At 50.7% G+C, this 20,420-nt stretch overlaps 1 pseudogene; it reads left to right on the top strand.

Moving 5' to 3' along the window:
* The first annotated feature begins 1,597 nt into the window (after positions 1-1,597).
* Positions 1,598-2,235, top strand: LOC132371265 (ADP-ribosylation factor 1-like; annotated as a pseudogene).
* Positions 2,236-20,420: the final 18,185 nt, after the last annotated feature.

Consider the following 20,420-nt stretch of genomic DNA (forward strand, 5'->3'; position numbering starts at 1 on the left):
GGCTTCCCTGGTGGTGCAGTGGTTGAGAATCCACCTGCTAATGCAGGGGACATGGGTTCGAGCCCTGGTCTGGGAAGATCCCACATGCCGCGGAGCAACTAGGCCCGTGAGCCACAACTACTGAGCCTGCGTGTCTGGAGCCTGTGCTCCGCAACAAGAGAGGTCGCGATAGTGAGAGGCCCGTGCACCGCGATGAAGAGTGGCCCCCACTTGCCGCAACTAGAGAAAGCCCTTGCACAGAAGCGAAAACCCAACACAGCCATAAATTAAAAAAAAAAAAAAAAAAAGCACCCCAACAAACATGCTTCCTCCAGTAGTGTGGTGGCCATCAGTTGCCAGAGTATGTGAATTTGTCCAGCCCTCATGGCGCTGCCACCAGCTCCGCCGCAGGGCCCTAGGGAGCAAAGTAGGCCTGTGTTACTTCAGAGGTGGGTAACGCCACGAATGAAAGGAACAGCAACTTAGAGGCAGCGTGCTCTGGCTCCTTCCAAGCCAGCGGGGTCCGCTGGAAGTCCGAAAGCAACCTCCCTCGTCAGATCAGACCCCAGACCCACCTTATGTGTTACGCAGGTCAGAGACTACGATCTCTTTCAGAGACATGGCAAATTGAGGCCCAGACAAGGAAGATGGCACGGGATGAGGCTGGGATACAAGCCCAGGTCTTTTGACACCTGGGCCAGTGCTCTGTCCTCATCTGATCTCCGCTGCCACCTGGCCTGCCCCCCTCAGGGCCTCTGTTTCCCCCTTTGCACAAAAAACAGTTCCCTGAAGGAGTGTGGGCTTCCTTTGCCCTGCCTGTCACCAGCTCCCCGATGTTGTGGCCTAGAAGAACCCATGGCTGTCGAGAGGGGCAGAGCCACAGCCATGGCCTCTGGATCAAAATAGCGGAGTGTGGGCAAAGGCAGGGCTGAGGGGCTGCCAATCAACTTCAGCCTGGGATTCCTGGGGCCGTCCACCCCATGGGAAAGGGGAGCCAAGACCCATGGGGGTGAGTAGGGGGGAGGGATGGTGGGCTCCTGCATCCCCTCCTGGCTTGAAGCTTTTCTCAGGATGGGAGAGACAGAATGAAGAAAAACATCTCTCCCCTTCTCATTTCCCTTCCTGATCCTTCCCAGGCAGGGTGGCGACAGCCTGGTCATTTGAGAAGTGGATGGAGCTTACCTGAGGGACGGTGGTCTGGCTGTGACAGGTTTTCAATCCAGTTTTGCAGCATTGTGATCATGGTGTCCCCTTGGGGGCCGCTGGGTTTGGACATCGCTCCTTTCTCATGAAGCCTGGCTGGGCAGGGCTTTCCTATCATCTCAGGTGATCTTCACAACAATCCTGGCTTAGATCATTGAGGGGCAATTGTTCCCACCCTAGTCTCACAGCTGATGGAAACAGGATGACACTCCTAGGATCCCTTGGCCGCTGAGCTAGGACCAGGGCAGGGCTCCGACCTGGCCCAGGGCTCTATCTCTGGGGCCTTTTACGGAACTTTTATTTGAAACCGCTTTTTTTGCCAGGTACACCAAGTGTTTTTAGGGTAAAGAAAGGTTTCTCTTTTTCACATTACATAAGAAAAGGAAGGACATTTTCATCCTCACGTGGTCTCTGGATGGCAGTGAAACATTTTAAAACGTCTCGTAGAGCGAAACCAGCAGCTGCCTCTGAGCAGCAGCTGCGCTGCGGCTGCCCAGGGTTTCTCTGGCCAGTGTCGCTCCCACGAGTCTACAGCGTGGGGCATATCTTTGCAAACCTCTTCAAGGGCCTTTTTAGCAAAAAAGAAATGAGCATTCCCATGGTGGGCCTAGATGCTGCGGGAAAGACCACCACCCTGTACAAACTGAAGCTGGGTGAAATCGTGACCACCGTTCCCACTACAGGCTTCAACGTGGAGACTGTGGAATACAAGCACATCGGCTTCACTGTGTGGGCGGCCAGGACACGATCCGGCCTCCGTGGCGCCACTACTTCCAGAGCACACAAGCTCTCATTTTCGTGGTTGACAGCAAGGACAGAGAGCGTGTGAATGAGGCCCGAGAGGAGCTTATGAGGGTGCTGGCAGAAGACGAGCTCAGGGACGCCCTTCTGCTCGTGTGTGCTAACAAACAGGACCTCCCCAATGCCGTGAATGCAGCCGACATCACGGACAAGCTGGGGCTGCACTCCCTGCGCCACAGGAACTGGTACATTCAGGCCACCTGTACCACCAGCGGGGACGGGCTGTCCAATCAGCCCCGGAACCAGAAGTGAGCTGTACTCCTCTCTCCTCCCCTCTCACTCCCTCCTTCTACCCTCGCTTTACTCTCATGTGGCAAACGTGCCCCTGGGGTGTGAGTGCCAGAAGCTGTCTCCATGGTCGGTCACAGTGTGCTTCACCATGCTGTAAATGTGCAGACGCAGACTGCAACTGGGTTTTTAATCTAATGTAAATAGTTTTTGTTTCCAATGAGGCAGTTTCTGGTACTCCTATGCAATATTACTCAGCTTTTTTTATTTTCAAAAGAAAATCGACCCACTGTTTAGTACTCAGAAGGGATTTTAGGCACACGGGTCATCCAGGAGTCACTGTGTCAGACAAGCCCGATGCTTCTCCCCTGGGCTTTAGATCTGTGTTGAAATCCATTTTGGTGGTTGGTTTTTAACCCAAACTCAGTGCATTTTTAAAAATAGTTACAAATACAAGATAAGGAGAACACTTGAACACACAGAAGGGAGAAATGTGCCTAGCGTAGGTTCTGCAGGAATGGCCTGAGTCCGGTCCACCAGTGATCTGTTTCCTGTTGGGAACGTGAAACGGGATAGAACCAGCCATGATCCATTCTGCATGGTCACAACAGGGTCCCTGTGATTTGCTCTGTCTTGAGTCATCCCACACCCCATAGCGTCTGTGTTTGTTTCTGTGCTTACATGGCCGCCCAGGAGATGGGCTGGAGGCTGCAGCCACTGCTGTCAGACCCCTTGGAGGAACCCCAGCCTTTTCTGGGGTCAGCATGGGCACTTTGGTTGGGATTCTCTGCTTTGAGCGGGAACCCTGCAGTCCCCTTGCTTGCCTGCTCCGGGCTCTCTGGGGTCTCACCAGCGGGCGCGCGGGTGGTCATCCTTGAGCCCCAGCCCCTCGGAGCCCCTGTCTACGTGTGCTTTCACTCCCTCAGCCTACAAGGGTCAGATTTGCCATCGAAAAATGATAAGCTCTACTGTTTTCTTTTGTATTTTGATAAACACTGAAGAAGCTGGAGCTGTTAAACTTTATCTTGGGGAAAACCTCAGAACTGGTTTATCTGGTGTCGTGGAACCTCTTACTGCTTTCAATACACAATTAGTAATCAACTGTTTTGTATACTTGTTTTCAGTTTTCATTTCGACAAACAAGCACTGTAATTATAGCTGTTAGAATAAAATCTCAACTATTTAAAAAAAACTTCTTGTAATCAATAATGCCAAGTTTTTATGATAAAGTATTAACTTAAAAATTAAGTCCTTTGCTTGACCAGCTCCTTTCTCCCCTACGCCAGGGCAAAAGACACCAGTCTTCACATATTTTTGTAGTTATTTTCCTCCCTCCCTCTCTCTCTCTCTCTCTCTCTGTTTCCTTGGCTACCAGAAGCCAGATGTACTCATGCACATCAAAATAAGTGAAGAAAGACTTTGAGTGGTGACTACATTTATTTTGTGATTTCTTTGGCAGTAGCCAGGACTCCATACCTTAGTTTTGCATTGGGGTTTGCAAATATCGAAAGGGTGGATTTACTCTACTCGGTTTTATAACTGCCTTTCCTGGAATTCTGCAGACATCTCCATTCCCCTGGAGGTCAGATAATGGCTATTTATTTTCCATAGTCATGAAAGCCTCTGGGGAGAGCCATGGCAATTTGACAAGGACTATTGAAGGAACATCAGGATTGAAGTGACTGCTCAGGAAATCACAGACCCTTGCTCCTATCTGCGGGGACAGCTGCCAGCCGGGCTCTCCTGTCTACAGCCAGCTGTGCACGGGTGCAGCTGGCGAAGGGGAAGAACCCTTTGCCTCCCTTTCTCTCTGCAAGAGGATGGGTGCACTAAACTCAAATAGAATAGTTCATAACAGCAGCTGAGAATTGCTGAGCACTTACTCTGTGTGGCAGGCATACGCTAAGGATTATCCCACTGAGTAAAATGCATATCCCATCCCTATCCCCACGGCCAGAGGCCAGATGAAGAGGACAGAAGGGACTTAAGTCTCTCTGTAGGAAGGCTAGAGGTCCCTTTCCCTCTGCTTGCAGACCTTCTGGGACAGGAAGCTCACCACCTGCCCCAAGCACGCCATAGATTTTCACACAGCTTGAAACACATGTCCACACTTGGCTAATTAATGGAGCACCCAGAGCGCCTATGAATCCTTCAGTGGTGCCCTTGAAAGTCTATTACTGGGTGTGCCCTCCCTGCTAGGGTGTGAGCTGCAGGAGGGTGAGTGGGACGGGGTGTCTTTCCTTCCGTCTGCCCAGCCCCTAGCCATGCTTTGTAGCAAGCAGGTGCTTAAGAGAATGCATTGAGGGTGATCTCCAGAGGTGGCCCCCAGCAGGACCCCAGTCTTTCCAGGAAGCATGAATGTTCTGGGGCTGGGGTGAGGGTTCTGGGGAGGGTCCACATAGCTCCCAGGGACCTGCTGCTGGGCCTCTGGGTTTTGAGCTCCTTGGTGAGATTTAGGCAATTTAGGGTCTTAACAAGGGACCCATGTTCTTCTTTCCCAGGGAAGCAGTGAAGGATCTGAGCTGCTCCAGGTGGGCGAGGGACAAAAGGGGAAAAGCAAAAGGCCAGGGCTCCTCCCAAGAGAATCCAAGTTCTGGAGGACAGGAGGCATGAGGAAACTCACCCTCTGCCCACCTTCACAGCCCAGTTCCCCAGGATAACGGCAAAGAGACAAGGGGGTGACCTTGGACAAATCACTCAGACCCTCCAGTCTTCTCTTTCCTCATCTGTAAAGCAGAGGCGATAAAGCAACTTTGCAGAGTTATCAGCACTAAATGAAAGAGCCGTTGGAGGGGAGTGTGGAAGTTGATGGTGGGGCCCACAGCATCTGGGACATGGGGGAAGAAGGGTCTCTGGGATGCCTTTTGCCCTCAATGACCTGAGTGAATTCACAGGAAAGAGGAGAAAGGATGATTGTCCTAGAAAGGTTTTGCCCACCTCCAGATGACTGGCTAATTTCCACCTCTCTCCTGCCTGGGTTTAGGGAGCTCATCCTGTCCTCAAGGGAGCAGTGACCCCACCTCGGCCTCTGCAGGGAGATCCAGACACGTGGGCGAGGCTCTGCTCCCAGGGCAATCTGCCCTCCTCGGAGACTGTCCTCCCCGCCAAACTGCAGGGAGAATAAGTCTGTCTCATCTTGACGTTTTACCTCTGTAAGGAGCTGGCTAATGCCATTTGAGGAGGTCCTTGGGGTTGAGTGCTGTGAGGAGACAGCAAAGAAGGGGCACCCAGGCCACCCTACTTCCTCCTTTGCCTGTGGCAATCACTGCTAACTCATCACTTCCCTCCTACCATCCAGCCCAGCCTTGACCTCAGCATCTTTTTCAACAAAAAAGTACAGGCAACCATACAGACAATTGGAGTTGGCATGTGAGGTGAAACCTACTTGCCAATTTTGCTGTAAGGGAGCATCCTTCTTTGCCAGAAAGTAACCCAATATTAATAACTGTCTCTTATTGAGCTCTTGTTTCATTCCAGGCATCGTGTCGTATTTCATGGGCATGAGTATCTTCAGTCCTCACAAGGTCAGGAGGTAGATGCTGTTAGCGTGCTTATTTAATGATCTAATGAGGCATGAGGGAGGTTGCACCTTCATTCACTCAGAAAGTATTAATTGATCACCTCCAGGCGTGGCAGAGGGCACTGAATTGAATTGAGTTCCTGCCACCTTGGAGCTCACATTCTATCGACCAAGCCCCAATTTAAAAGATACTGTTTGTGCTTTGTGACCACCTAGAGGGGTGGGATAGGGAGGGTGGGAGGGAGACGCAAGAGGGAGGAGATATGGGGATATATGTATATGTATAGCTGATTCACTCTGTTATAAAGCAGAAACTAACACACCATTGTAAAGCAATTATACTCCAATAAAGATGTTAAAAAAATAATAAAAAAAATAAAAGGCAGTTTTACAAAAAAATAAAATAAAAGATACTGTTCCTCTGTCTCTCCTAACCTAGGTCCTCAGACACTGAGTTCCCTTCCCTGGAGGCACCATGTTAGGGTTTCTTTTTTTTGTGTGGCTACACCGCTCGGCTTGCACTCCGACCAGGGATTGAACCTGGGCCCCTGGCAGTGAAAGTGCTGTGTCTTAACCACTGGACCACCAGGGATGTCCCATGTTAGGGTTTCTTGTGGGTCCTTCTAGAGAGACGCTGCACTTACAGGCACCTAGGTATGTACAGTGGAGAATATTGCACTAGGTGTTTTGCACCAGGGGTTTTCCTTTTTATGACATCTCTTGGAGATATTCCATTCTTTTTCATGGCTGCATAGCATTTTATTATTTTGGAGCGAAATTCCTTTTCATTCCTCTTCAAGTTTTTTCTTAGCTACTCTTGCATATGTATTTCTTCTGAGTAAACATTAGTACAACTGTGGCATGTTTAACAAGAAAATGACAAACCTCTTTGGACTTTTGATTGGACTGTGTTTAATCTATAGTTTAACCCTACAGTACATTCGCTTTTCCCTCTTAGGAATATGCCATGCCTTTCCATCTAATTAATTATTTCATGTGTGTTAGAAAAGTTTGTACATTTTTAAGATCTAGTTTTCCTGTTTCCCACACTTGTTGCTAAAATCAGTCCTGGGTATTTTTGTTACTGTTAATTGTTTTTTGACTATGTTCTCCATCCCCCCATCCACCCACCCTCATTGTATTTTCTAATTGGTTATTGCTAGTTGATGAGGAAGCTATTGAATTTTGCATGCAGCCACTTTATTAAATTCGCCTGTTAGTTCTAATAGCATTTCAATTTTTTCTTGTAGGCTCTCTGGAGCCTTTTGCACAGACCAATTCAGATGAATAATTAACTCTCCAGCTGAGTCAATGACCTTCCCTAAATCAGGTCTCTTATAAATTTAGGAGTTTGGCTGAAGGAGAATGCTGTGTAAATGCAGTGTGAATAGGGGTCTTGGCAAGTTCTGGTAGCCTCCAAAAAACTTATAGTCTTTCATTCATAATTTCACTGCTCAAAATCTGTCCTAAAAAAGTGATCAGAACTGTGAACAAAAGAACTTAGGAATCAAGACATGTATTGCAATGCTTGTTATTTATAACAGTGAACATTGGAGACAGCCTAAATGATTAACATTAGCGGATTGGTTAGGTCAATGTTTACTCTGTTTTCACCTGTCTCCTGATCCTCTCATTCTACCCACTCCACCCCAGGCCTCGACTTCTCCCTCAGACCGCAGCCTCACAAATCCCACTGGCTGCAGAAGGCTCTGATCTTATTTCAGAGTCTGTCTACATGGCTACTTGCCCCAGTCAGAGCTCAGCCTCCTCTTCCTCTGACCAGGTCAGGTTGGTGGGAAACACTCTGAGGCAGAGATCTGTGTCTGGTTATTAGGGAGGACTTTGAGAGCAGCATCTGGCAGGGAGTGAGGGAAGAAGATTGGGCAGGAGGAGAGTTGAACTGCGATATAGTCACGACAGAGTCACCAGCTGATCCCATGAGGAGATCTAAAGATGGGATGGCCCTTCAGAGTTGTCCCAAATAGAGGTAAGGGGGCTGGGCTCTGGAATCCCTCACATTGACCAGTCACTGGGAGGGAGCTGTGCTTTGAGGGGGGTGGAACTTTGGGAGAGGACAGTTTCTGGGGAGACACCCAGCTGTGAGCAGCCAACACTGCCAGCAGGGAAACAAACGCCTTCATCTGGAAGGAGGTGCTGGGTGACCGTGATGCTTCATTTTATGTGTCAACTTGACTCAGTCGCGGGGTGCCCAGATATTTATTTGTTTATCTGTTATTCTGGGTGTGTCTGTGAGGGTGTTTCTGGATGAGATTAACATTTGAATCCAAGTAGACTGAGTAAAGCAGATTTCCCTCCCCAGTGTGGGTGGACCTCATCCAATCTGTTGAAAGTGGGAATAAAATAAAAGGTTGAGTAATAAAGGAGTCTTTCTCTCTGCCTGACTGTCTTTGAGCTGGGGCATCAGACTTCTCCTGCCTTCGGACTCAGACCAGGACTGGAACTTACACCACTGCGTCTCCAGCTTGCTAACTTCAGATCTTGGACTTCTCACCCCCATAATTGTATGAGCCAATTCCTTATAGGAATTGTAAATGAGATATATAACTGTATTTGTATCTATATCTGTATCTGTATCTCCTATTGGTTCTGTTTCTCTGGTGAACCCAGTGGTGCACCATAGCATTCATACACCTGTTGTGGTGGATTAAAGGTGGCTGCAAATTGTTTGCTAATCCATCCGCTGAGAGGTGGAATGTACTTCTCCTTTCTTATACATGAGGTGGCTCAGTGACAGCTTTTGTATTAGTCAGGGTTCTCCAGAGGAGAGATGGATCTATCTATCTATTTATCTATCTATCTATCTATCTATCATCTATCATCCAGATATATTATGGAGAACTGGCTCATGTGATTATGGAGGCTGAGAAGCCCCACAATCTGTAGTCTGCAAGGTGGAGACCCAGGAAAGCTAGTGGTGTAACTTAGTCCAAGTCCGAAGGCCTGAGACCCAGGGGAGCCATTGGTGTAAATCCCAGTCTGAGGGCAGGAGAAGATGAAATGAGATGTTCCAGCTCAAGTAGTAAGGCAGAAAAAAGGGTCAAACTCCTCTTTCTTCCACTTTTTGTTCTATTCATGCCCTTTACTGAGTCCACTGATTCGAATGCTAATCTCATCCAGAAACACCCTCACAGACACACACAGACATAACGTTTAATCTGGGCACCCGCAGCCAGTCAAGCTGACACATGAAAGTAAAGGAACCGTCGCAGCTGGCCTTTAAAATAACATTACGAAATGTTTCATGTCATCGAGAATGGCTTATCACCTACTGTTAAGAGAAACAAGCGCTGCACAAAATTAAGAGTACAGTATGAGCTCAACCACGTGAAGGAAAAGAAACAGCACAGAAGATTGGAAGACGATATGCTGACGTTTTACTAGTGGTTGCTTCCAAGGTAATGGACCCTTAGTAATCGTTTTTCAACATCTTTATAGTTTTCTGCATTTTTCATATTTTCTACAATGAGCATGTGTCATTGTGATAAGGAAAAGACTTGAGAAAGCAAATCGTGAGGGCTCAGACAGTACTGGAATCTCTTGGCTCCCCAGAAAAGTCAGTGTAGGGCGCCTGGACGCCTCAAGCCGCAATCACCCGCTTGACCCTCAGCTGGGCCAGCGGCCGCCTTCCCCTCCTCAATGTGGAGCAGCCCCTGCAAACGGGAGAGTCAAACTGCTGCGGGGCCAGACTGGGGTGCTGGGGACTCCTATAGCGTCCCCCACCGTAGGAGCACTGGGCGAGACGAAAAGGAGGCAGCGGGGGGGGGGGGGGAAAGGACAGGCACATGAGAAGGGGCCTTGGCTCCCTCTGTGCCACCTCCCCTTGGCCCTCCGTCTCTCCACACAGCCGAGGCGGGCGCCGGGAGCTGCCGGGTCCCTTCTGTGAGCGCACCTGGGGACACGGCCCCATCCTGTGCTCCTGTGCAAGCTGGGGGAGAAGCAGAGAGAGGCACGGAGGCTGGGGTGTGTGGACGAGGCTGACTCCGCAGGGGGACCCGTGCAGCAGGGGAGGCCCTTGCCTGGGGTGGGTTCCTGTGGCCGCCACGTCAAGGCCAGCCTTCCTCTGCCTCCTGCGGCCCCTCTGATGGCCAAGGGGAGCTGCCGGGAAAACCACAGGCCACAGGACTCCTTGGCTGCCCAGGAGCAAGGCCACAGGTAAAACCCAAATAAAATAGAACCCCATACCCACTCCTTTCTAAATCCCCAAACTCAGTTAAAAAGCAAACACGTCTTGGCGACAAACATCCACCTCAACGAAAATAATGCGCGGAGTTACCTGGTCCCCAGTCCCAGACGAGTGAGTAAGCAAGCGTAGAGATGGCTTTGTGTGCCAAAGGGACAGCCAAATGGGAAAGAAATATCACTTCCTCCCAGGAAAGAGAGGGAGGCTTCTGGACTCATGTACAAATGAATGAATACCCTCCCCCGTTCCCCTCCCTCCAGCCCCGAACTGCCATCAGGCTGTTGTCATTCTACTCTGGCTCCCCAGACAATGGGGCCAACAGGTGAATTCAGGAGCCCCAAGACTGTTACTCTTTTTTTTTTTTTTTTAACATCTTTATTGGAGTATAATTGCTTTACAATGGTGTATTAGTTTCTGCTTTATAACAAAGTGAATCAGCTATACATATACATATGTCCCCATATCTCTTCCCTCTTGCATCTCCCTCCCTCCCACCCTCCCTATCCCACCCCTCTAGGTGGTCACAAAGCACCGAGCTGATCTCCCTGTGCTATGCGGCTGCTTCCCACTAGCTATCTCTTTTTTTTTTTTTTTTTTTTAAAATGGGGCCACTAGTATACTGTCAGGCTTCTTTTTTTTTTTTTTTTTTTTAATTTTATAGCTACTTTTATTTTTTTATTTATTTATTTATTTCTGGCTGTGTTGGGTCTTTGTTTCTGTGCGAGGGCTTTCTCTAGTTGCGGCAAGTGGGGGCCACTCTTCATCGCGGTGCGCGGGCCTCTCACTGTCGCGGCCTCTCTTGTTGCGGAGCGCAGGCTCCAGACGCGCAGGCTCAGTAGTTGTGGCTCACGGGCCCAGCTGCTCCGTGGCATGTGGGATCTTCCCAGACCAGAGCTCGAACCCGTGTCCCCTGCATTAGCAGGCAGATTCTCAACCACTGCGCCACCAGGGAAGCCCTAGCTATCTCTTTTATGTTTGGTAGTGTATACATGTCCATGCCACTCTCTCACTGCCTTCCCGGCACTTCTTCTGTCTGCCCTGTCAGGTCAAACTGCTCCCTAGGCCGCTGCCCTCTGCTCATAAGCAATTTTTCAGTCCTTTAGCACAGCTTCGTTAAAAAATCTACTTCTCTGCGGCACCCGAGAGATTTTTCTGCCGTTTTTGCAAGTTCAGCTCTTTTTGAGTCATTTCCTATACTTCTCTCCTCCTTCCACCCCTCCCTTGCCCCCAGATTGAAGTTCTTTTGGCAGTGGAATCCAGATTTTTCCATCTCCTCTACCTGTAGAACAAGAACGTGATTTGGCACAAGTTTTGGGACAAGATGGGGCAGGTGTTTGTCCAAAGGGGTCACAGGGAGCGAGCTCTGAGTCAGTGAGGAGAGGGCCACTTGCTGTGACTTCAGTCTCAGGGTCCATGGGGGGGGGCAGGTGTGTGTGTGGGGGGCAGGTGTGGGGCGATGGGTTCAGGCTTTGAGGGCAGAAGGTGGGTTGGTGTCCCAGGCCCACCCCTGGCCAGTGGCATCATCCAGGGGCCTCTCTGAACCTGAAGGTCCTGATAGATACAGTGGACATAACAGCATCCCTCCCTCCAAGGGCTGTGGTGAGGTTGAGACGAGCTTGGGTCCTTGGAAAGTGCTCGTTCAGTGCCCTGCACACCTAGCTGCGAGGTTAACTGAGAGGTGATACAAGCATGGCTCGCTGAACTGACCGGTGCCCCTTGGGGTAATTCGAGAAGAAAGGAAAGGCTCTTCCCACCTTTTCTCCACCAACAAGAAAACCTTTCACGGAGAGCTGGAAGTCCACTAGTGAAGAGTTAGTTATGCTAATATCTCCTGCCCTTTCCCATCTTAAATTTAAAATCTGTCTGGAAGGGAAACACATCACATCCCCAATCCAACGACTGAAACTCTCTCTCTCTTTTTAAATAAAATTTGCTTAATTCTATAAACACTGACTGAGCACCTGCTGACATATTATATGCAAGACACTGGGCCAGGCACTATAAACATAAGTAAGAAAGACATGGTTTCTGCAACTTGACAGAACTTCCCACCCTGCTTTCACCCCTGGAGCTTGAGCGGAGCTTTTCCTGGGTCCCCACTGGGGTCCTTGGAGAAGTCAGACTTGTCTAGTTGAGATCTGGCCCCAGCTCCCGCCTTCTGGTTGATGCCCCCTTTGAAGCCTCCTCCCTCAGACTAGCCCAGCGAGCAGACACTCATGTCTGGGAGCTGTGGTCAGCTGCTGGCAGGGCTGGTCCCAGGGCAATAGGAGGATAGTCCCGGCCACTCTTCATTTTCTTGGTTACCCTTTGTCCTGTAATTTGGGATGCACTCTGAAGCATCTGATAATTTCAGACTTTATGACAATTTAAGAAGTGCAAAGGCAGGAATTTAGCTTGGTCCCTGGGGTAATTTAGATTCTCAATCAAGCCTTTTAGCCCTTTTGATTAAAATAGAGACATTTAATATCATTAAATGATGCCCCCAAACATCCTCCAGCTTTACACATTAGTCTCCCTTTCTTGCCTCCCTGAAGAATAGGTTTTTTTCTCTTGGGTCCTTTTCTCCCTCCCTCCCTCTGCATTTTCACTTTTCTCTCTTCTGACGTTTCCTCTGCTCCAAGCCCTGCCATAATCCCTGGAGACACCAGCCTCCATGGAGATGACCTGTCCAATTCCTAGCCTCTCACATCCTTGGCGTCTCATCCTCAGGGCCCTCTCCTCCGTTCCAGCCCATGCTGTGGGCTCTGCACAACTTGTATCTCTTGCCTCTCCAGGCTCTCAGAATTTCCTCCCCCCGCCACCCTGCCTCACACTCTCCCCCTGCAGCGCTTCTCCCCTTCACAAACTTTTACCAAGAATCACTTTCCGCTTCTTCCTCTTCAGTCTACTCTAGTCTCCAGGTTGTGGTGCCCACCCTGACCTTCTCAGGGTCACCAGTGACTGACCTCTCCCTGAACCCTGTGGATACATGTGTATCCCCACCGGCTGGGCCCCCAGTGGCGTTCACATGGCTGATCACACCCTTTTCTCAAGACACCCCCTCCCTTAGACCTCCCCCCCCCGCCACGTGCCCCTCATGTCTAGTTGGCTCCTGGTTTCTCCTTCTCAGGCTCCTGGAGGGGCCTCTTCCTCATCTTGTGCTCAGGTGCCGGGGTTCCCAAGGGCTCCGCCTGACCTCTCCCACTCTCTCCTGGGGTGGCTCCCTCACTCCCAAGGCCTCAGCGACCTCACATGCTGCTGCCTTCTGGGTCTTTCTGCCTGCCCAGGCTGTCTCCTGAGCACTGTCTCCTAGAGCCGGCCACCTCCTCCGCAGTCTAAGATACTCTCCTCCGAGTGTCCTGCAGGTGCTTCAAACTCCACCTGCCCCAAGTGGATGGAACGGGGCTCCTCCGCCTCTCCTCCCCCAGGCTTCCCCTTCCCAATAAATGACCCCAGTCTCACTTGCCCTGGCACCTCACCCTTAGTGACATCTGCCTCATCACCCTCAAATCATTCCTCTTCTCATCCCTCCCTTTACAATCCCCGTGCTCTGTCAGTTCTGCTTCCTGTCTCTCCCTTGAATCCTGCCTTTCTCCTTCCCCGCTACTCCTGGGTCAGGTCCTCCTCTGGACCATGGCAGCAACCTCCTAACTGGTCCTCCTGGCCCCCGTTCAATGCACCCTCCACACTGCAGCCAGAACCATCTTCCTAAAGTGCCAGCCTGATCATGTCACTCTCTAGCTTCAAACCTTCCGCTGGTTTCCATAGCCCTCTGATCAAGTCCATCTGAAGGGGGTCCTGCAGGATCTGGTCTGGCTCAACCCTCACTTTTGTCCCATGTGAGCTGAACGTCGTTCAGTTGCTCAGTGGGCCTCAGGATGTCTCCCCTTTAAAAAATTGAGATGTAATCATTCACATACCATAGAATTCACCATTTTAAAGTGTAAAATTCAGCGGCTTTTAGTATATAAGTATCTCCTGCTTTTTGAAAGTTTGCTCTAAGTCACTTTACCTTTATGAAAGAGCTACATTAGTACCTATTTTCACTAATGGAAAGCAATCCTAAGTGGACGAAAAGAGGTGAAAAACAAAAACAGGATTCAGCGTTTGTTTTGCAGCAAGTGGTTATAGAGGCAGCGCGCACCCTGAGCAGTGAGAGTGGCCCCGCCAAGCTCCTTCCCTGGGAACTGCACTCAGCATCGAGCCGCCATAGCTTTACATGGTGTCTGTGAGCATCTGTGCTTTATCTTGATGTATTTTGTGCATCTGTTAGCTGGATGTGTCCTAAGGCAATTGCATCTTTGCTTTACGCCATTTGGCTAACAAAATGTTTCATAGGAACACTTTACTTTTGGATGTTGGGGGAAACCTGTATTCACAAGGGTGTGCAATCATCCTCACTATTTAATTTTTCAACATTTTTTTCTTATTTATTTATTTACCTATCTCTGTATGTATCTATCTATTTATTTATTTATTTATGTCTGCGTTGGTTCTTAGTTGCTACTCGTGGGCTTTCTCTAGTTGCGGTGAGTGGGGGCTACTCTTCATTGCGGTGCGCAGGCTTCTCATTGTGGTGGCTTCTCTTGTTGAGGAGCACGGGCTCTAGGCGCGCGGGCTTCAGTAGTTGTGGCACACGGGCTCAGTAGTTGTGGCTAGCGGGCTCTAGAGCACCGGCTCAGTAGTTGTGGTGCACGGGCTTAGTTGCTCCATGGCATGTGGCATCTTCCCAGACCAGGGCTCGAACCCGTGTCCCCTGCATTGGCAGGAGGATTCTTAACCACTGCGCCACCAGGGAAGTCCCCTAATTTTGCAACATTTTTATCGTCCCGGAAAGAAACGTGAATCCGTTAGCAGTCTCTTTATAACCCCCTCACCCGCAACCACGAATATACCTTCTTTCCCCATGGATTTGTCAATTCTGAACATTTTATATAAATGGAATCATACAAGCATAACATTTCCAAGGTTCCAGAGCCTCTCTCTTGCCCTGGGAATTTCAAAAACACTGTTACTCTGTCTCCTTCTCTACCTGGAGAGCCCCTGCTCAGCCTTCAGGTCTCACTCTCCTCTTCTTTGTGGAGCCCTTTTCTGACCCAGACCCCTGACCCCTAGGTTTGGCTGAGACCCTTGCTTTATGCCACAGCAATTTCACTTCTCTCAGCCTAACCCTCATCACACTGTTATTATTTATCTCATTGTTATGACCTATATTGTTATTATTACCTAATTTATTATTAGATTGTTATGACTTATCTAATTCGTTCTCCTGCTAGACCATAAGCTCCATCAGGGCAAGGACCCGTTGTCCTGTTTATGCCTGTATCCCTAGGGCTCAGCACATAAAAGCCTGCAATAGACATATGCTACATGTAAAAAGTCAATCCAGGTCTCCTGGGCCTTTGTCAGAGTCCGCTGGTAAGTCAGCCTCACTGTGCAGCCGCTTATTCTTTCCCTGTCTCTCTCCTCTCTGACAGCTGGATGGAATTAGGGGTGTGCAGGGAAGGGCTTTGGACAAGACCCTGTATCTCAGAGAACCTGGCACATTAGGAGGGAAAGCTGCCAGCCCAGAGCTGTGGTGGAAGTTTTGTGGAGAGACTTTCAGGAGAGACAAAGCATGAGGGACCAGGCTCTAAGCTCCTGTGTTTGTCTTTGCCTCCCCATCCGCAGTGCTGGGGGAGAAGGAAGTGGCCAAAATGTGTCTGCTGAATGAGTTAATGGAGACAGACAGGTCTCAGCTTTGGGGTTTGCAGCTCAGAGCACCCCGACTCCCGCTGTGTTTCTGCAGAGCCAGGATGAGGGTCTCCCCAGAGCCTGGCATATCGCACAGTTTCTGCCCTTCCTGTCCATGCTGGCACCGTGGGGCCTCATGGCTGTGCCCCAGGAGGGGGCCGTGCCCCATGAGGGAGCTCTGCCCCAAGAGCCGTGCTGGGGCCCAAGGAGGAGAGGATGGAATCCTAGAGGCTGGGCTAAGGACTCCCCGGTCCTCTGCCAAAAAGGCAGCTGTCACCTTGGGGAGGTTTGCAGGATGCGTCAATGCCAAGAGCTCCCCTACAGGCTGGGCATCTGTCCTCCGAGTCAGCAATAGGTCAGAAAGCAAAGCTGGGGACCTGGGGGCTTCCCTGGTGGCGCAGTGGTTAAGAATCGCATGCCAACGCAGGGGACACGGGTTTGAACCCTGGTCTGGGAAGATCCCACATGTCGCGGAGCAACTAAGCCCGTGCACCACAACTACTGAGCCTGCGCTCTAGAGCACGCGAGCCACAACGACTGAAGCCCCGCGTGCCTAGAGCCTGTGCTCCACAACAAGAGAAGCCACCGCAGTGAGAACCCCAGGCACCGCAACGAAGAGTAGGCCCCGCTCGCCACAACTAGAGAAAGCCTGTGCGCAGCAACGAAGACCAAACACAGCCAAAAAAAAAGTGCTGGGGGCCTTGTTTCCAGAAGTTTCAGTTCTGTGGCTCATTTGGACCTTGATCACTGTCATTTAGAGCTCTGTCAAATAATCACTGGGGGATATTTCTTAAAAAGGTGTAAATGCTGGGACTTCCCTGGTGGCACAGTGGTTAAGAATCCGCCTGCCAATGCAGGGCACACAGCTTCAAGCCCTGGTCCGGGAAGATCTCACATGCTGCGGAGCAACTAACCCCTTGTGCCACAACTATTGAGCCCAAGTGCCACAACTACTGAAACCTGCACACCTAGAGCCTGTGCTCCGCAACAAGAGAAGCCACCATAATGAGAAGCCCGTGCACTCCAACAAAGAGTAGCCCCTGCTCTCCGCAACTAGAGAAAAGCCACGCGAAGCAATGAAGACCCAAAAATAAATTAAAAAAAAAAAAGGTTTAAATGCTGCCCAAGCAGTGCCTGAATTGGAGGGTGGGAGTGAGGGAGCAGGAATGTTGAAGATCTGCACGTTTGGTCCATTATTCATTCTTTTTTTTTTTTTTTTTTAACAATAGAAGCTGTTAGCTTTTTAAGTATTAGCTTAAGTATTAGCTAATACTCTACCAGTTTTTTTGTTTTTTGTTTTTTTTTTTAAAGAAACATGTTGGCTCTTTAAATTTATTTAATTAATTTATTTATTTGGCTGTGTTGGGTCTTTTCTGTGCGAGGGCTTTCTCTAGTTGCAGCGAGCGGGGGCCACTCTTCATTGCGGTGCGCGGGCCTCTCAGCGGGCCTCTCACTGTCGTGGCCTCTCTTGTTGCGGAGCACAGGCTCCAGATGCGCAGGCTCAGTAGTTGTGGCTCACGGGCCTAGTTGCTCCGCAGCATGTGGGATCCTCCCAGACCAGGGCTCAAACCCGTGTCCCCTGCATTGGCAGGCAGATTCTCAACCACTGCGCCACCAGGGAAGCCCCCATTATTCATTCTTGAGGCTTTTACATCCTCTCACTCTCACTCCAGTGGGGTGAGCTAGGTATTATTAGCCCTGTTGCAGACAAGACAATGGAGGCTCCAAATGTCTGGAGTTGTCTGAGAACGCTGGGAGCAGTATTCAGCTGGGGCGGAATCAAAGTCTCTAGACTCCAAGTCCTTTTCACTGCTCTCTAGCACCCCCACCCAATGTTGCTATGAGGCGGGGCGGACCCCCTTGTCTCTGGCAGGGGCCTTTGGAAGAAGCCCGGGCTGCATAAGTCCCAGCTGGCGGGACTGGCTTACTCAGCAGAGCCCCCTACCCCTGGCCATTGCAGCATCCTGGATTGCCTGCTGGGGGGCAAATTGCTCACCTGGGAACGGGTAGGCTGGGGTTTTGTGAGCCTAGGAAGAGGCTGCAGCATTGGAGGAGGAGGAAGAAGCGATCCTGGGTGAGCGCACTCAGTAAAATGGGGGAGAAACAAAGGCCACCTGGTGGGGGGGGTCCCCCACAGCTAGGGGTTTTGTGGTTATGCCTGGAGTGGGGATTTCTTGGTAGGTGAGGTCCTTCTACAGCATTAGTTCAGGGCCCATGGGGCTAGGATTATATACCAAATATAGCAAATAAAAAACCAGGGCACCCAGTTAAATTTGAATTTCAGATAAACAGTGGATCATTTTTTAGTATAAGTATACCCCAGATAAACAACAGATACATTTTTGGTATGAATATGTCCCAAATATTGCATGGGGCATACTTATACTAAATACATTTACTGATAGACTTTTAGCCCTGAGTGTAGGGTAATATTGGGTTGGCCAAAAAGTTCATTCGGGTTTTTGTAAGCAGTTACAGAGCAAACCCGAACGAACTTTTTTGGCCAACCCCATATTTTTGTGAGGGATCCTTTCAAATGTCCCTTCAGATCTTAAAGCTCAGATGAGAAATTACTGGTTTGCTATACTCCCATTATGATTATATTACTATTGCTCAGTTTGGCTGCTGATAGGAACAGTGTGGGATAATAGGACTTAGAGTTTCACTGAGAACAAAGTGCATTAAATATAAAGCATTGTGTTAAAGGGTCCGAAGTCATCCAAGTCTAAAGAACTGGGAAAGAGCTTCAGAGAAGGGAGCTGTAGAGCAGGCAGGCCGGCCGGCAGGCGGGGCACCCAAGAGACCACAGGTGACCGGCGCCTTCCCTCCCCGGCCAGTGCCCTTGCACCAGCCCCGGGCGGCGGGGCAGAGTTCAGTTGTGTGAGCGGAAAAACGGGACAGAAGCGCGGGTCGCCGCAGCGCCAGGCTGGCCTGGGACACGCGGCAAAGGGACCTGGGGGCGCCCCGGGCCCGTCGCTTCCTCTTTGCCCCATCTGCGTCGCTGGGCTAAGCATTGCTGACTCAAGGGAAGAAGGAAAAAGAGAAACTGGGGAAAAGCCAGTAGACAAAACCAGCAATAAAAGGAAATTTGCTGATCGAGTGGAATTCTCTCCCGAGACCCAGCAAGTTGCGCACGCGGCTGGGCGCCAGCGGGGCCAGCGGCAGCGCGTTTTGAGCCCCTGCCCGGGGTGCGCAGTAAACCTGGCCGTCCCCGTGCCTCCCAAGGCCGGGGGCAGGAATCTAGGAGGAAGACCCCTACCGCAGGCAAGCCTGAGACCCTCCGGGACCGGGTCGGAGGAGGGGCGACTGAGACCCGGCTCCCCGCTTCGGCCCGAGAAAGGGGCACAGGGTGGGCTCCCTGAAGAGCAGGGGGCGGGGTCACAAAGGCGTTTCTGGAAATAAATCCCGTCCAGGACAAAAGGGAAAGGAAAGGAGCAACTCAAAGGTTTCATGAGGATTTGGGGGTGGGCTGCCTCCTCCGACTCCACTCTCACTCACACTGTGGGATTCCTAATCGCCCTCTGAGAGAAAAGGCGCCCCTGATCAGCCAGAAATGAGCCCTGGGAAGAGGGGAAAAAGATAATGTGGCCGGTAAAGCACCCCTGTGCTGTCAGGCTCCCCCGACCCTTCCACGCCCACCACAGGCAGCCCTGGCTCTTCCTAGCGGAGCGTTAATGATGCACCAGACCCCGCGCGAGCAGTTTTACATGCATTATCTCATTCATCATCACAACCAACCCGGGAGGCAGGCACATTACCATCCCCTGGGCTGGGAGAGACTGAGTAACTTGCCCAAATCACACAACTGGTAAAGGTGGCTGCCTTTTAACCCTGAACCATCCTGTTTCCTGTTGGACCCAGATAAGGCTTCAGATTCCTTCTCAACACAGAACTCCGGATGGCCACTACCCGCAGACCTAAGTTGGCACAAGGAATAAAACTGTTTTCCAAACGTGTTATATTGGTGTGTTGGCTCAGATGCAAATGATTGTGGCTGCTGGATGATTTGGCTGGGGCTGTAGAAGGGCCTCACCTCCCACCTGATACGTTTATGGGTGGAATCATAGAATAATTAATCTAGAACAGACCTAAAAAATGGAGTCCAGCATGTGGGTTTTTCAGATGAGGAAGCTGAGGCCCAGAGAAGTGAACACGCTTGCCCAGAGCCACCTAGCATCAGGATTAGAATCCAGCACCTGGCATCCCAGTTGGGGGGGGGGGGCCCTTGTTAACCCTCCCCATGGCTGCACTGCTCTCTAGGAGCGCAGACCTCGCTTCCGGCCTGCCCCTTTCAGCGGAGTTCGGGAGTCCACAGGCAGAGCTGGAACCCATGGCCTCTGTCCCGCGGCGGAGCGGTTTCTGGGCGGGGCACAGGCAGGCGGCAGAGGCGGTGGAGAAGTTCGCGATCCCAAGACCTGGGCGTGCAGGACCAGACCTGGCCTCCCTGGCCAAACGCCGCCTGGCGGTGGAAGCCGGGAGAGGGCGCGAGGCCTGGCCGGGACCCAGCATGGCGTGTCTGGGAGAGGAGGGTGGGCCAGCGTTTGCTGGGCAGCCGCTAGGCGCTGGGCAAAAATCAGGGTTAAATCAGCTTAAAGGATTGGCAACCACGGCGTCCCCAGCCCAGGTCCAGGGCAATCTGGTTCCTGTCTAGCCAGTGTTAGCCCTGAAGCTGCCTTTTTAGACGCTCGACACAGGATTATAAAATGTGGCTGTCACAGACATCCCCCCTCCACACACACACTTCAGCATAAAGGCCCTTTCTCTGCTGTTTACCCT

Source organism: Balaenoptera ricei, chromosome 9, assembly GCF_028023285.1.
Source record: "Balaenoptera ricei isolate mBalRic1 chromosome 9, mBalRic1.hap2, whole genome shotgun sequence".
NCBI lineage: Eukaryota > Metazoa > Chordata > Mammalia > Artiodactyla > Balaenopteridae > Balaenoptera > Balaenoptera ricei.